Source organism: Atractosteus spatula, chromosome 6 (genome assembly GCF_055471065.1).
Source record: "Atractosteus spatula isolate fAtrSpa1 chromosome 6, fAtrSpa1.hap1, whole genome shotgun sequence".
Taxonomy (NCBI): Eukaryota; Metazoa; Chordata; class Actinopteri; order Semionotiformes; family Lepisosteidae; genus Atractosteus; species Atractosteus spatula.
The window spans coordinates 33,040,380-33,057,607 of record NC_142711.1 but is presented as its reverse complement, the minus strand read 5'-3'; positions in this window follow the sequence as shown (position 1 = coordinate 33,057,607).

Sequence of the window (17,228 nt, the reverse complement as noted above, 5' to 3'; positions counted from 1 at the left end):
AAGTTCAAAAAGCCTGAAGAGCATCTTGTGACAAAAGCACTGCTCTTGTTGTTTAAGCACATGAAGGTCTTCTTTCTAGCAACTCAAGAGTGAACTCTCTCTCTCTTCCTGTTGTGTGCGCCACAAGACAAAGCCACAGCTCCTGGCCCTCACTACAACAACAAACAGCAGTCCTGCTCTTGTATTGTGCAAAGTGACACTGTGCTGTAGGAGCTGCTGTCCTTTAGATGACATGTAAAACCCGGGTCCTGACTACTTGGTTGTTAAAAACCGCATGTCACATTTTTTAAAATAACTGGGGTGTTAGCCCAGGTGTCCTGGCTGAATTCCACTCTGAGCCCCAATAATCTAAGGTAGGTAGGTCCCTTTTCAGGCCGTAAAGGCCCATGGGGAACGTTGGGCAAGGGCCACCATTTTTCTTGACCACCTGAAATTGGAAATGGAGGTGAGGTGGTCGGCATCACACTCCGGCCAGCCTATTACCACCAGAAGGATTAACCCCCGGTACTCATTTGGAAAGCAGGCGGAGTGGACCTGGGAGCCATCTGGAAGGAATTAGAGAAAGCTACATCATTTGCCCCTACCTAGGATTGAACCCGGGACCTTCCAGTAGGGAGCTAGACGCCCTTGCCATCTGAGCTACCTTAAAAAAATCAGGGGCAGAGTTCACCCTGGTTTCTGTCTAGAGAGCACTATCCCTCCAGGAAAGAAAACCAGCCCATCACAAGAATCACCCCACAATAATGCTGGTGCTCACTTATATAGCTGGGTGGACTGGGATAAAGTACCTCACTCAAGTTACAACAGTAATTTCAGCAGGAACCTGAACCCACAACCTGTTAGTCATGAGTTCAAAGGCTAAACCAGAGTATGGAGAAAGTAAAGGTTTATTCCAAGCTGAAAAGAGAGGAAAAGAAACACAACGTTTCGGCTGTGGAGCCTTCTTCAGGTGTTTTGCAGCCTACACATGCTGACAGAGCTATCAGCTTGAACTTGTTAACCACAATATGCTTGTATGTTTATTATCTGGTAGTGGGTTCATGTTGTGGGTTCATATGTTAAATGTATTGTGTATTGTGTTGTCTTTTACCTGCCTGCAAAGCAAATGTCCTATCTACTAACAATAAAGGAAGCTGCTCCAAAAGCCAACATTCTATCTAAATTCCCCCTGAGTTTCACATCATTGCCTAAACAGCTGTGCAGTGGGGCTGTGGAGCATCATCCAGGGGGGGCTACACTCGGGCAGGGGGTGAGGTTGTGTCTTGGTTCATGTTTCATTGTGGATTCGGCAGACATGCAATAGCTTGACAACGTCAATGTCAACGACTTTGAAAATCTGAAAGAGATCCCCTCATAGTCGTCTCTGCTCAGGACTGAAAGGTTTCAGTGCTGTAAGTCTGTCAGAGTAGCACATTCTTTCGAACCCAGGAATGTGCCTGGTTGCTCTTCTCTGGAATCGTTCCAGATCAGCAATCTTCTTCCTTGTTACATGAAGACCAAAATTATATACAGCATTCTAGATGAATACTAGTACATTGTGCAATCTTAACGACCATTCCCCTGATTTAAGTTATACACTTTTATCTGTATTTCCTAACATTCCGTTATCCTTTGTTATGAATTCTTCACATTGTGTAGAGGAGGAAAGTCGCAAAAAGATAATTTCTTCAAGGTTTGAATAAATCTTTGATAATTTATTATTTTTTAATGTTGGGAATTACAGTAATGACGTTTTGACTTGATTTCTGGGGGGTCTTTTTTAACATTCGATCATTCTTCTTTGACAATTAGACAGCACTGCTCTCCTGGACTAGTGGTACTGGTCCAATTCCTTGCCATCTGGCCAAGCACCGGGACAAACTAAATTAGGAGATTTCTGTATATTTTTCTTCCTCTGAATGTTCTGGCTCTTTTGATGTGTTTGATATTTTCACCAGCTAAGCCAAGAAAGTTAATTTTCTGCTAGTTCTCTTCTGCACTTGGCAATGACCTTCCCTTGCATTCCTCAAGTACGATATGTGCTGTTTGACAGCTTACAGAGAAAGTTCCTCCTGTTTCCCCATAGGGCTTTACCACACTTACAGTGGCCTGTAATTCTACTGTCCCTTGCAAATGGCAAAAGTCAGCATTTGTTGAATCCTCTGCTTTTTCTCTTTCCAGTTGCAGAAAAAGTGCAAGTTTCTGCCTAGTCAAGGGTTTTGTCTGCTCAGTAGACCATGAAATTAGCTCATGAGTTCACTGGGTGTGGTATTCATAGGATTTTTAGATGCAGACATAGGTCCTTCAGTTAGGAGCTGACATTTCCTTCTTAGCTAACTAAGGAATTAGTAGTACTGACAGAGACATCAGGTGTTAGGTAGCATTTCCCTCCTCCCCTCATTTTTTTTCGTCTTGAAATGTTTGTACTATAAATAGCCTCAAAACGCACTACTGTACTACTTTGCACAAAGGGTTGTGGGAGTCTGGAAGAAGCTATCCAGACTTATTTTCAAAGCCAATACCCTGTTTTCCTTCAAGATACGCCTGGATGTGATCCAAATATCAATTAACTACTAAAAACCAAATGAGCTAGATCATCAGAATGGCCTCCCTTTGTCACACCTCCATATTACCAAATAATACTAAATGAGTGGTCTAGCAAGCAAAGGCTGTGGTGTAATAATATTCTCCCCAACCCTACATGTTTCCTTCAGACACTTTCTACAGGTTTTTTTGAATGTGGGTATATACAGACCACCGTGAAGAAAAGTTTATTAGAGCAAGAACTCAGTTTTTATTTCCTCTGTTCTGACAGTAGGAGCTGAAGTGTTGCCCTGTGGGGAATGGGCCAGTGTCGGGCAGAGGTTTTAAATCCTTAGTATCAGCTCTGTGCACTAACAGACACAGGTACTCAACAAGACCGTCTTGGATCTGAACCAGACAGCTCCAGAAAGCCTCTCTCCCTATTCAGCACTTGAACGGCTCAAGACAAAGATGTTTGTGCGCATGCTGTGTCTTTTTTTTTCTTGAGTAATTTTACTGAAGTCATAATAAAAAGGCAGAGAACAAATAAAGCCTAAATACGACTTGGAGGCCTTACTGGAAATTATCACGGAAACTCAAACAAACCGCAGGTCAGACTGACTTCATCCTCCACTGTTCTACAGTGTCAGCAGTGTTGCCCAGCAGGATGATTTCTTATTCCAGGTGCCTGCAGGAGCAGTTGAAGCAGGCACAGACTGCTCCTGAGGTTAATAACTACTTCCTTTTCACCTTGCCTGACCAACTACAGCCACGCCGGGCAGCTGCCTGCTGCACATGACAAGAGACAACCTTCAACGTTTCTGTTTCACTCCAGAGAGATGATAAGTAGGATACAGGAGTGGGAGGCAAGCATTGCATTGCCGCGCATTCACAGAAGTAAGAGCCATTTGAGAAATGCATGCTTATGCTGGAATTCACTCCTATCAGTGCCATCAGCAAATAATTTACTTTATATAGTGCTTATCTAACTAATGTATGAGCCCATATCTCAGAGCACAAATCTGCGCTCAGATACAGCTTTGAGAAGCCTAGCTGGAAACAGATCTAAAGAACATGTGCAGGGCCTTCACTCTTCCTGAGGATTAAGGCTGTAGTCCATGATCAACAGACATTAGAAAGTAAATTAATTTGCACAGCTGTGTGTATTTTAAAACTGTACATGGCCCATTCTTTAAGTCTCAAATACATCAGGAGAGAGCGTGGAACAGGAGATGGCTTGTTTTATACAATTTCACAGTGAAAATTCATCCAAACAGGACAAAATCAAGTAAAGTGGGTAGAAGCTGGAGGCATAGAACTTTTGTCTAAAGACAGTACTTTTCCACCTCGCACTTCTCTTTGAAGAGGCTCATCACACTCAAAAAGAGGCCTCTGTATACTGTAAGAATGCTTTCAAGTTGAGAACATTCTCTCACATTAAGCTTTTTAACCTTTTTGCACACCTTTTGAAATTCTGGTAGCCCCTTTTATTTTGGGATCAATAAAAGAAATGGTGTGCATCTTAAAAAAGAGAAACCCGTTGATACAGTATGAGTCTGGCCATCCCATCCACGGGCATGGGCATGGGCATGCAAATGGTGTATTATTAGAATTATTTCTTTAGTTGACAACAATAGGTCACATTTTCTTACACAAATGGATGTGGGAGTATGGAACAAGCTGTCCAGTCATATTGTAGAAGTCAATTCTTCTTTATTTCTTACAAGAAGTGGTAGGACAAGATCCTGGGATCAATTAACTACTACCAAACCAGCCAGACAGGAGGGATGGGCTTCTCTCTTTTTTATCCTTTTTGCATTCATATGTCTCTAAACAAAAAGCAAAAGTAAAATGCAAAAACTAAGGATTATTACTGTAGCTTTTCGATAACATTTTACATCCACCTGCACTAAGTGTTCATAATGCAAATTTAATATACAAGTGATACCCATCCATAGACAAATAATTAGAAACAGACCGCATTCCCTTTTATCAAACGAGTCTGCTGTAGTCTAGCTCTGACAAAAGATACAGCTGGTGTGAATGAGCAAACGTGCAGTGTGTCGGAAACCCCCTTGTTGGCACCCCTCTCTCAACCAAGCAACTGCACCAAATGGTAATGTCCCACTCAGTGAGGGGAGAAAAAAAGGAAGGCTTCAAAGGGACTAGCGGTCAAAGGCAGCTGTAATCAGCTATCTGGCGACTTTAGGGCCTGCTTGGGGAAAGGAGCCTGGTCCTCATCTGCACATTCCATCCCAGCAGGACACAGCACTTAGCTCTTGTGTGTGTACCGTCTGCATACTGGTCAAATCCTTGGGGGTATCCTTCATGCAGTGCCCTCCTTGTCTCTGTGTTCATCTGTGCATGTTTGCAAAGAGCAGGTTTGGGTCAGTGTGATGAAGGTCGTGTCCTGGTTGGGTTTCACTGCATTTTGGGGGTGTTTGAGACGATGGGAGGGTTTGCTTATGTGGGAGAGTTAGTGGTGTTGCCGAGTTCTCTGACTTTCTACTTCAAATTTATCTTATCATTAGACAATATCTAGCTTCCTTCTTTATTGCCTTTGGGGCCTTTATTTATTAGAAGCATGAGACAAAACAGGAACAAGTTATTAATTACCCAGGTGAAATGACTTCAGACACGCAGAAGTACAAATGCTCACCGATAGCCAAGCTCAGCGGACAAAACCTGCAATAGTTTTAACATTTCTGCCTCTTGTTCAATTTTTCTTGTGCTACATGTCACGTGAAAGGAAATGGGCTTTGCTTGTACATTTGTACCTTGTCTCCTTTTACAGATCACACTCAGAGATGTCATTCATACCACAGCTTCAGTGGCACAATAAAGAGGCATTCAAACTGAAACAGTCCAAATCAAGGGCGTTGCTTCTTTGTGTCTCCACACGCATGCTACTAACAAACACAACAAAAGCTTAGCTCCGCCTGTGTAATAAAAACTAAAAAGTGGTAAGGGAATTTGGTGTCAGAGGTATAAATATGATGATCCCATAAAGTCGTTTATTTTTAAGTGATAATGTATTTTTATTGTACTAACAGATTGTTGGGTGCAAGAACTCCTAATGATTTCCTTTTCTCCAGCTCAGCTGGGGCAGTTCCTGACATCCTGACAGTACCCTGTCCTGGCTGCCTGTGGCAGAATCACAGTTTGCTACTCTGTGATTCACCCACATGTTGCCAAGACAGGATACTGTCAGGATGTCAGTAACAGAATCTGACAGGCTGAGGATTTACTTCTGTTATGGATCACTGGGTAATAAAAACTGTCCATCCCTCTGAGAACTGAATGTCTACTGGGAAGATATTTCAAGCCATTCAAGACTAAATCTAAAGAGCCAAACTGATAATACGCTGCAGAGACATACAGTATGTTTCTCTGTGTGAGACAAAGATAAAAGTGTCATATGGTTTTACTAGATCATAACAATTACCGTGAAAAGCTCCAGTATCAACTTAATTTCATGTCACTGTCCTGAGACAGTATAAGAAAAGTATAAGAAAAACTAAAAGTGAGTGAAGGAAACAGTAACACATCCTACGAAAACTTAGTGACAGGGTTATGTCACAATACAGTGAATTATACGTTTATTGAGGTCAGAGTGAAGAGTTGCGTCAGTGTGTTGGCCACAAAAGAACAAGCAAAAGTTCATTTCACACTTAAAAATAGTGAAAAAACAAAACATTGCGGCTCTCAAGCTTTCTTCAGGTGGCAACCGAAACAAGGTGTTTCTTCTTTCTGCTCTTCAGTGTGAAATTGAGCTTTACTTTTTCACATGATTGCAGTCTTGTGGGAAACTTTGTCCTTTCTGATGACAGAAGCTCCCAGCTGAACGACACGACAAAACACCCACAAGAGTACAGTCAAGACTTAGCGTCATTTCCGCGGTGAAGTCCTGACAGTAAAATCAGTCTGTAGTGGCTCATAAAAAAGCCATCGGTATCACAATTACTACCTCTTTAAGTTCCCATTGTTATCGTCATATAACAAATTTTAATTAGTTCAGCAAACTGCTTTTTGATCTAGGAAGCCCAAAAGTGAAGTTGCTTTAAGATGAAGACAATTACAGCACATTACAAAGAAAACTTTATCTGAAATGACTGCACTTGGCCTCCCTGAGGCAGACCGACAAATTCACGACTGATATGATCTATTTGTATTCTCCTGCAACAGAAGCCTCTCTTTAAGGTCTTAGATGAAGCAAAAATCTACTACCTAATAATGTCTCTTAGATCATATCAGAGGAGCAGTGCTTTTGAGAGCTTAATAAGTGCTTATCTGTTTAAATTGAAATGAGAGACTATTCCTTCTGTGAATCAAAAGAACTATGATCTGCATATTACATTTTTATGATTAAGATCTTCCATATCCTCTTCCTATTAGCAGAAAGGGAACACTCAATTATTTAAAAAAGTAATGTTTTTATTTGATTAATTCCACTTTTATTAATATTCCTTTCGAAAGTAATATTACGGCTCCACTCTGGACAACAAAAGATCCTCAAAAGACCTGCTGAAAAACAGTTTCCTCCAGGGGGAGGATGGGGGGGGGGGGCGAATCCCCTAAGTTTTCATTCCATCAAGATGTCCATCAGATTAAATATTTGCTCACGTACAGTACCAACAGGAAGATGGCGTATGTTTTCATAAATAAGGGAATCCAGAATCATGACCACTGAATGAGGCAGGAAACCATTGCAGCTCCTCTGGCTCCTTGAAGACGCTGAGTCGAGCTATTGTTCTAGACCAATATCTCGTTGACAAGTCTTGTTTTACGTGTTCCTCCAGACACACACTACTTTGGATGTCTGAACTCCCCATCCTGCACAGTGCTCATGTGGTTAACAGAATGACTTCTAAAGCTACGCTACGTGAGGTCTTACACTGTTCAGCCCTAAGGTTAATCACCAAGCCCCCTTCTGTGCTCATCTGCATGATTTTTATTCTTCTCTGCAAAGCAAACAAATGCATGGACCAAACTGCAGTGTGAGCTGAAACTGATTCACCTTTTATCTCAGGGAGTATTCTGTTGTGTGGTCTTCTCTGCCTAACACTCGCACATGTTAAAACTGCCATGGCTTATTTTCCTTTGCCTTTTTATGTGATTTGTTTCTGACTGTCCTGGTTTTCCTCTCTTTCTATGCTTGGTCTGCAGCAGAACACTGCTTTAACCCTCTTTGCCAGGTCATTTTTTTTAAATGAGACTCTGTTCTCACGGACTCATCTGGTTAAAGAACTGATTATTCTGGGATAGCTTCTGTAATGTAAGTCCTTAATTAGCAAAGTGCTTATAATTGTTTAATTATTCAAACAGCCAAAACTGGTTCTTTCAGTGGAATTCCATGTGAGTCTTCTTAGTCCCACAGTAACCCACAGTGTACTCTTTAAGATAGAGTCATATGAAAATATGTATTGTATATAGTGTAAGCCTGAGTTTTCTGTTTCCTTACAATCACTTTTGTAGATTTATTATATGAGAGCATTATAACAAGGAATGGAACGTGGGCGAATCAAGCTGGAAGGAGAGCAAAGTCCATTAGAATTGATTAGAGCGCCCTCTTGTGCCTAACAGAAGCAATTGTGGATGGGAGGAGAGCAACAACTCTCACTGAGCCCCACAGCTCATGGGTGGCACTGACAAAATGTGACGTGAAAAAATAAGTACAATAAAAGAATTATGTTTTAAGAATATCCCTATTACTGTGTGTATGCTCAGGTCTCTGGACAATATCTTCAATATGACATGACTGCTTAACATAAAAGTTACATGTTAACTTCAATCCTTATGTATTGTACAGTATATTCTCCCAGAGGAGCTGTTAATCTAAGGTACCTTTAGTATGCTTTTGCATTGAGCTCTGTGTGTTTAATAAGCAATGCCAGCAAAAAAGCCTAGAGTACAGGATACGAGTGGATACTGGGCAGTCGAAAACAGTTTTAGGAATGATTTAGTCATTATTGGGATGATGATTTTATACTACTTACAACTGTATCCACTTATCCAATCAGGCATCTTACAGAAGCCCCTAAAGCCCCTGTGCCCCTAAAATTGGATTGAAACCCACAAGCTGGCGGGTCTGAATTTTGAGCCCTGAGCAGTACACCATGCTGCTGCTGATAATCCATCCATCCAATTTCTAACCGCTTCATCCAATTCAGGGTGGCGGGGAGCTGGAGCCTATCCCAGCAAGCAATGGGCACAAGGTAGGTACACCCTTGACAGGATGCCAGTCCATCACAGGGCACACATGAATGACTAAATGACTACTGCTCTGTTGCACTCACATCAGTTATCATGAAGTGCTTTGAGCTGTTGGTCAAAGCATACATCACCTCCTCACTGCCTGACATCCTAGACCCACTGCAATTTGCGTATCGCCAGAACAGGTCAACAGAAGATGCTACTGCCACTGCCCTCCATACTGCCCTCTCACATCTGGATAAGAAAGAAACATATGTGAGAATGCTGTTTATTGAATACAGCTCAGCATTCAATACCATAGTGCCCTCAAAGCTTGTCATCAAGCTCCAGGACCTGGGACTGAACACCTTCCTCTGTAACTGGATCCTGTACTTCTTGACAGAACGTCCGCAGGTGGTGAGGGTGGGCACCAACATATCCTCTACCCTGACTCTAAACACTGGAGCCCCCCAAGGCTGTGTGCTTAGTCCTGTCCTCTACTCCTTATTTACCCATGATTGTGTTGCCAGGCATAACTCAAACTCCATCATTAAGTTTGCGGACAAGTTGTGGACGGAACCCAGGGCCCCAGCAATGCTAAGCCACTGCGTCACCATGCCTCCCCGCTGGTAATCCAAACCTATGATGACATACTGTAAACCACAGCCACTAACATTTTTTTAAGAACTCCTAAGTAATGGGACAAACTGATCAATATGAACAATACACACAGAAAGTAAGAATCATATCAACATTTGTCTTACAAAATCAATATTTGTCAGTTATTAACCCTAAATGGTATTTAGCAACAACTATACAATCTGTGAATTTGCTTGCCAAACATCTAGTTAGTATCTGTCTCTCCATTCCATTCAGCAACTTGCAATTACAAACACAAACTGCAAGGTACTAAAGTAATTTATGTATCACCTTCAGGTGTGAATTATTTTACCTCATAATGTGACGCACTTACCCTGCCTACAGGTAAAGATCCGGATCTGGTTCGCAATACCTGACTTGCAGCATGTCATTTCCGAAAAATTAAAATGTTTTACTTCATTTTTTTAAACTTGTTGGTTACTTGATTGTCCATAATCAGGAAACCTCTTGTCCCTGGTGAGGGCCATTTTACAACATGTCACACTGGTCAGCTCTTCATAGTCATGAATTAAAAATGTCATTGCTTTATTCATTAAAACTGCCCCAGTTGAGCATTTTTTTTTCTAGGATGATAAGAACTGAAAAGTAGGTGGGTTAAAACAAAGCTGAATTGAGTATAGTACTCACAGAGCTTCCGGAGCGTGATGCTGACCACATCACCTCCACTTCCAGTGTCGGATGGTTGAGAAAAATGGTGGCCCTTGCTCCCCATTCCCCATGGGCCTTTATGGCCTGAAAAGGTGACCTAACCTACCTACTTACAGAGCTTACCCCCAGAGGGCAGCACTGAGACAACTGGGGGACAATCAGCCATGTGTCTTACGGTACCATCTCTCCAAGGTCTGTACTTCACCCTGCTGCCATTCACAAACAGCCTGCCGCACTACTAAACACATCCAGCCAATAAAACCTTCACTCCTGGGCTGAAGACAGAATCTTTTTCCTATGAAGGGGATCCATTAGTTCTTGTTTTCATTCCCATAACCTTATGTGTAAAAAAGGTGAGACTTATATGTCTATACAGTGCCTGCAGAAAGTATTTACCCCCTTTGGATTTTTTCACACAATTTGTTATGCTGCAAATTCAAATTGAAATATATGAATATGTAACTGTATGGGATTTTTTGTCACTGATCTTCAGTGATTATGTGATTATAGAAATTATTCTCTAATTTAAAAGTGGAATGAAAATGATGGATTTTTTATGTGTAATTTCAATTAAATATCTTAATATGATAAGTATTCACTCCTTTTGCTATGACACTAAATTGAGCCAAGGTGCCTCTGACTTCCTAGTGAGATCAATCTAAAACTTGAATGGAATCCACCTAAGGTCAGTTCAATTGGTTAATATGATTTTAGTCTATATACTGTAGGGCTCCTCAGTTGACAGTGCATGTCAAAGCAGAAACTCTACCATGGAGATGAAGAAACTGTCCGTACAACTCTGTGATGGAGTCATGAGAAGGTATAGATCTGTGGAGGTGTAGGATGTAGAAAGTCCCCAGAAGCACAGTCAATTACATATTTTAGGGAGAAAATAAAACCACCCAGACTCTTCTAAGAGCAACTAGGGAAAAAAGACCTTGGTCAGGGAAGTGACCAAGAACTCAATGACCACCCAGAACTAGAAAGCTCCATGGCTGTGATGGGAGAACCTGTCCAAGGACAACAATCTCTGCAGCTCTACACAGACTTATGGGAGAAGAAGCTAACAGCGTGTCTTGTGATTTCAAACAAGCATATGGCACACCTGAGACCATGTGGCAAAAAACCCTCTGGTCTAATGAAACAAAAATTGATCACTTTCACCTGAATGCAAAGCGCTCTGCCTGACGCAAACAGAACACAGCTCATAACGTGTCCAGCACCATCCCTACCATGAAGCAGGGTGGTGGCAGCATCACCTTTGGAGGTGCTTTCCAGTTTCAGGGACTGGGGCTCTTTCCAGGATTGTGGGAACAATGAATGGAGCCAAAGACAGGCAAATTCTTGAGGAGAATCTGTTTCAGTCAGCAAAATATTTGAACGATTAATGTTGTAACAGGACTTCAAACCGAGACATTGGATTGTTTCTGAACAAGGAGAATGTCCCTGAGTGGCCCAGGCAAATCCCAGATTTGAATCCCATTGAAATGCAGTGGAAAGACTTGAAGACTGAGGGTCACCGATGCTCCCCATTCAACTTGACAGACTTGAGTAAATCAATGGGCGAAAATCCCCACATCCAGATGTGCAAAGTTGATACACACTTACCAAAGAAGACAGAGAAGAAGAAGCTCCAATTCCTGTTTCTACAAAGTATTTGACCTAGGAGGGTGAATACTTTATAAAAAAAGATATTTGCCTTTTTCGTGAATTTTGTTACACAAAAATATTTTTCCCCTTTAAATCTGCCCCCCCTTTTCACAAATGGAGTATGCCCTCCCTTTACTATGATACATTAAATTGAGCCCAGGAGCACCTAGCATCCTAGTACGATCACTCTTAAACTTGAATGGAGTCCACCTGTGGTCAGTTCAATTGGTTGACAGTGGTTTAAATGGTTGGTGTATGCTGTGTTAATCAAGGGGGGCAACCATTTCAATCAGTGGTGGCAGCAGCCATCTTCTATGCTGTTGTGTTCTGGGGCAGCAGCATCACGACAAGAGATGCAAATAGGCTCAATAAACTTATCAAGAAGGCTGGCTCTGTGTTGGGGCTGAGCCTTGACCCCCTGGAGGTGGTGGCTGAGAGGAGAATGCTGACCAAACTCACAGCCATCATGAACAACGCCTCTCATCCGCTTCATGGGACTGTTACTGGGCAGCGGAGCACTTTTAGCAACAGACTGCTCCAGCTACGGTGTTCAAGGGAACGTTTCCGCAGGTCTTTCCTGCCGGCGGCTGTCAGGGTGTATAACGCTGCCCTAGGCTAGGACTGATAGCCCTTCATTTGCTTGTCTATGGACAGCATGTTGCTCCATTGTACTTTTTTTTGGACACTCACTCTGTATATACCTATGCACATTTTGCACATATTTTATTGTTTTTACAGTGACTATGAGCATATTGTGCACACACCTATGTATTTATTTAATATTTATTTTGTATTACTGTATGTATTCTAATTTTTCATCTATTCTGATGTCTGTTTTTTTTTTTGCTTGTCTTGGGCTGGACTGCTGTAACACATCAATTTCCCTTCAGGATCAATAAAGGCTTATCTCCCTAGGTTGTATCTCCCTTTTTATACACAGACATTACCAAACTGACAAGACAGGCATTACTCCTGTTTCAACAGGTGATTGTGTTGTGATTGTGTTCAAGTGTTGATTGTGAAATGTTTGGAGACATCATGATTGGTTAGTTTTAAAAGGAAGCTGTGAGTGAGGGTGGCGGTAAAGATTATCCTCTGATTCCCTTGAAGGGCTGCTGGAATTTTATGAAGTGGTAGAAGATTTGAATAAACACCGGGGCACTGATTTTGGTCCTCCAGATATACACACAACATTTACAAGAAGAATTTAAACGACTTTAAAATGTAAAATAATTTAAAACTATGTTTTGGGTGGACCCCAATTTCTTATTATATTTTTGGAAAGGCTCAGTAGAAAAAAACTTCACAACAGGACTTTCTAGACATAAAAACAGCCCCATTTGGAGCCTAGCAGTCAGAAATTTTAAAAAAAACTCCTTAAATCAACTGTGCATCATCTAAAACTAAAAATTTCTGTTTCAGGAAGGTCAACAGGCTTACCGTATCGGCACATCGCGCCTCATACTACACAGAGCCAAATTTATTTCACATGGCTCTGAATGAGCTGCTAATGAACAGCTTCACAATATTTTTATGCTTTATGTGTTTTCTCTCCAAACGTATTCCATAATGTTCAGTACAAGGGATGTCTTCCCTTTTTTTGCTGACTGTGCCATGACACTCCCTAAGATGGACGTTTTTGAACAGCCCGCTCGACTTTGCTACTGCAACCACCACTACAAGAGCTTTCAGATTCCACTTCTGGTTGGACGTCTGACACTGATTGATCAGCCCAGTGTGCAAATAGCTCCCTCAAATCCAAACACAGAGAGAGGTCTGGTTAAGGGTAAAATGATTCCTGTACTAATGCCAGAGCACCTTGATGGCACAATGCCTTGATTAAACCTTTTTCCTGATAAGGCCTTAAGAATCATGGGGCACCTGGAGAATGAATGCGGTTTCTACTTGTGTCTCAACCCCCACAAAACACAGACATCAGTAGTACAAGCAGCAAAATCATCTAACAGACTAAATCTTAACACTAAATTCTGAAGAAGGCTGCTTGCCAGACAGTTCACATCTTTAGTTTCACTTTGAGATTCGTTACAAGAATTTCTTAACTACAAAAGGGAAAGGCTATACACAGAAAAGAGCCTAAAATTGCTCCTAACCATGGGCCCCTCAGTATTATATTTACTCAGATAGCTGCTAACAAAACTTTCATCGGGAATGTCAAACACTGCCTTGTTTTAAGATGAGAAAGTGCTGCTACAGCACTTTCAGACAGGACCCATACCGACAGAAGAGCCTAAAACAAGAAAATCGACTGAAAAGGTCATTTACTTTAACTAAAAAGTTAAAGTACCTTTTTAACAGAAGAAGTTCTTTAAAAATATCAGCAGCACAAGACGATCAAGCTTTCCTGACTCAAGAATAACTTTGATTCACGTGAGGAAGGGAGGCATGACCTTTAACTAAAGCCACAGCTACAGCTGGAGTTGCTGGGAAATTGCTCTTGAAAAATGTTAGATTGACACATGAAGAAGTGAAACTGCATTTTCCACCCTTCCCAGCTACAAAAAGATCAATGAGATAATTCATTCTGAATACAGATCCCAATTAGTGTCTTTTTTTTTTCGGTGAGTCAGTCAACCCCAACGGAGAATATAAAAGGAAAGCATTCTGCATTTTTGGCACTTTCATAATTCTTTCACTTTTTATATTAACCAAAGACCTGGTGTGACATTAGCATGACAGGACATTGAGTCCTCCTTAAACATTAGCTTGGTTAGACGTCTCCTTGGATTGTCCAAGCCATACGTTACTTGTTACTTGTACTGGTGCCTTCCACTAAAAATCATTTTAAATGAGAAAGTTTTGGAAACATTCCCCTTATTGACTTGGTAATTAAACAATGACAAGTCCCAGTAAACAAGGTGATGCTACATAAACAACAAAGTCATCACTTTCCAAAAGGACACAGACTTTGGTCGTCCCACAGATCAGGCTCCTGTGATAAACAAATTTAAAGGAATTTACACATGAAATCATCTTGTTTGTCACTGAGTGAAGATGTACAAATAAAAAACATAAGAAAATTAACATAATAAAGTATTGTAAAATTAACAGCATATATAATATGTTTATAATCTGTTATAATACACAGGCTGACATGCTCCCACAATTTTGAATAAAAATAGGTGAGTGGGAGAATTTTTAGATTCCACCTTTTCAAAAAAATATACCTTTTATTTTGAGCTCTGGAAATTACACAGTTCACTTTGTTTATTTGACTGAAACATCGAAATATTAAGAATTCAGGTTGAGGTAGAATCAGATATTATAGATTAGGAAACGGCAAATACACCAATAATTTGTTTGCTATAAATTAAGTTTTAAAAAGATTCTAAACTTGTTCAATTTTACATTATATTAAGTTAAGCATCTTATGTTTTGGATATCATTTCCAAAAAGTAGACTATAGATTATAACTGGCGATTCTGTTTTTCTAGATCTGGTTGCAGAATGCTGTGTAGCAGAATAAGGCATTTAGTGTAATACTGAAGGAGATGGTGGGACAAAGTGTAAATTTAATATTCAAATCCTTGGCTGATCCTTCAATATATTCCTTTTCCACTGAGTGGAGTTATTGTTGAGTTAGCAGTTACTGAGAATGTTCACAATGGGTTAAGTAGCTGGCTTGACTCCATTGAGAGACAGGAATGTTAGAAAAGTTAGCCTAGAAGGCATTTCCTGTTTGCAGTATCCATGGCAACATGATTTTTTTCATTTCCCGTTCCTGGAAATCGTTGAGCTGTTGAGTGTATTTGAAGGATAGAAAGAACGGGTATCTTTCAGAATAAAAAAAAATCATATACCCCTCTGTGAATCACACTGGCTAGAATTCTACACTTACCCTTCCAGAACAATCCTACACATTCCTTTTAATTTCTGTATGTCAGAATCAGAGACATACTGTATGTCACACTCTGAGGGAGCCGGGCATTAGATAAGGCCAATCTGGAACTCCTGCATAGTCCTGTCTTACATAGAATAGGCTGTAGCATGACCCTGGCAAGTCCATTCAGGTCATGACATCTCATTGACCTCGACTGCTTACCATTAGCGATCAGGCATGACAACCCTTGTTTGTTGAATGTAAACAATAACACCAAACTAAACCTAGAAATGAAAACAGCACTAGCATATAGTCTTTATGTTGGATGGAGAATTGCAGTTTACCTAATATACCTAATACTCATGCCTCATGCCTCAACATTCTTTAAGAATCTGAGTCTGACACCCAAACTTAAGTACTTTGCTATATTGTCCCGTATTTTGTTTTAGTTCACATGCACTGTATATTATTTTTTAAACACATACACTATAGGATTAATTATTTAAGCTTTTCTACTATACTTCATAATGCCATGTTGAAACATGACTCATTAGGGAATGCTCAAACTAAGTGATGTAGCTAGTGGAGTACCTCAATGATCTGAGAGGACTATTGCTCTTCCTAATTTACATAAACGATTTAGCGTGCAAAGTAATTAAGTACATAGGCAATACCAAGCTAAAAGAACTGGGAAAAAGACTCAGGTGTTTATATATTCTGTATACACATCATTTTTACTGTATAAAGTGAAAAGCAAATATTTTAAAACAAGGGATGTTGTGTTAAAATTATACAATACACTAGTCATCATTTTGAATATTGTGTATAAGAATATACAAGAAGGATGCTTCTGTTCAGGAATTAGTCCAGATAAGAGTAACCAGACAGATACCTGAGCTCAAAGGAATGTACTCTATTTTGGTTCTAATTGTTTCTATAACTTTGCATGTCATAGAAGTTAGACTTATTGGTTTATCATCACTTGTATCAGTTTTGTCACCTTTTTTTATGTCAGCGCTACATTACAAATCCTCTAGTCCCTTGTCTTGAGCGATTGTTGGAAGAGCTGTGTTAATGTGTTCTGAATAACATATCTTGTTTCCTTGTGAATTGTTGGTACCATACAATGATGTATGGTGAGATACCATCAGTGTCAGGAACAGTTCTTTCCGGGCCCTATGCGGACGACACGATCCGGAAGGTGAAGAAACAATAGGGAAAAATATCATGCAGGAGTGGGTCAGGAGACAGGGGGGCGTGTCCAAGGTGAGCAGGTGTCCAGGGGAAGTGAGTCCGGGGCAAACAATCCATATAGGAAATCCAAACGGGTAATCAGAAACAAAGGCAGAAGTCCATGGCCAGGCGATCCATCCAGGGGGAACAGGAACCGGGTCGGAACCGGCGATGGGAATCAGGAACAGACAGTTAAAAGCATAACGGAGCCAGACGCAGCAGGACCCCGGGTTCTCATGAAACGGGATTCAATGAGAAGCCAGGAGTAAAGTCCGCATCTGACTTTTAAGGGGGAACGGAAATAGGGAACAGGTGCAGGTAATGGGAGAAAACAAGGAAGGGCTGGTGCGCCCTTAAGAGGAGGGGTTTGCGATCGTGACAATCAGGCTCTGGGGATTTATTAGTCTTGAGTGCACTTCTGCCATTTTTATGCTATCATTGTTCAATTCAGAATTCTGTCCTTCTCATTCCAGAGGTATATTTTGACTTCTTCCTTAAACTCTGT